Raw genomic sequence first — 424 nt, forward strand, 5'->3', positions numbered from 1 at the left:
TCCTCTCCTCTCATCTCATCTCATCTCATCTCATCTCATTTCCTCTCATCTCATCTCCTCTCATCTAATCTCTCATCTCCTCTCCTCTCATCTCATCTCATCTCATTTTATCTCATCTCCTCTCCTCTCATCTCATCTCTCATTTCCTCTCATTTCCTCTCATCTCCTCTCATCTCATCTCATCTAATCTCCTCTCATCTCATCTCCTCTCATCTCCTCTCATTTTATCTCATCTCATATCCTCTCATCTCCTCTCCTCTCTTCTCCTCTCATATCATCTCATCTCCTTTCCTCTCATCTCATCTCGTCTCATCTCATCTCATCTCATTTTATCTCATCTCCCCTCCTCTCCTCTCATCTCCTCTCATCTCATCTCATCTCATCTTATCTCATCTCATTTTATATCATCTCATCTCCTCTCATT

The sequence above is a fragment of the Nerophis lumbriciformis genome, linkage group LG39 (assembly GCF_033978685.3).
Source record: "Nerophis lumbriciformis linkage group LG39, RoL_Nlum_v2.1, whole genome shotgun sequence".
NCBI classification, from domain to species: domain Eukaryota; kingdom Metazoa; phylum Chordata; class Actinopteri; order Syngnathiformes; family Syngnathidae; genus Nerophis; species Nerophis lumbriciformis.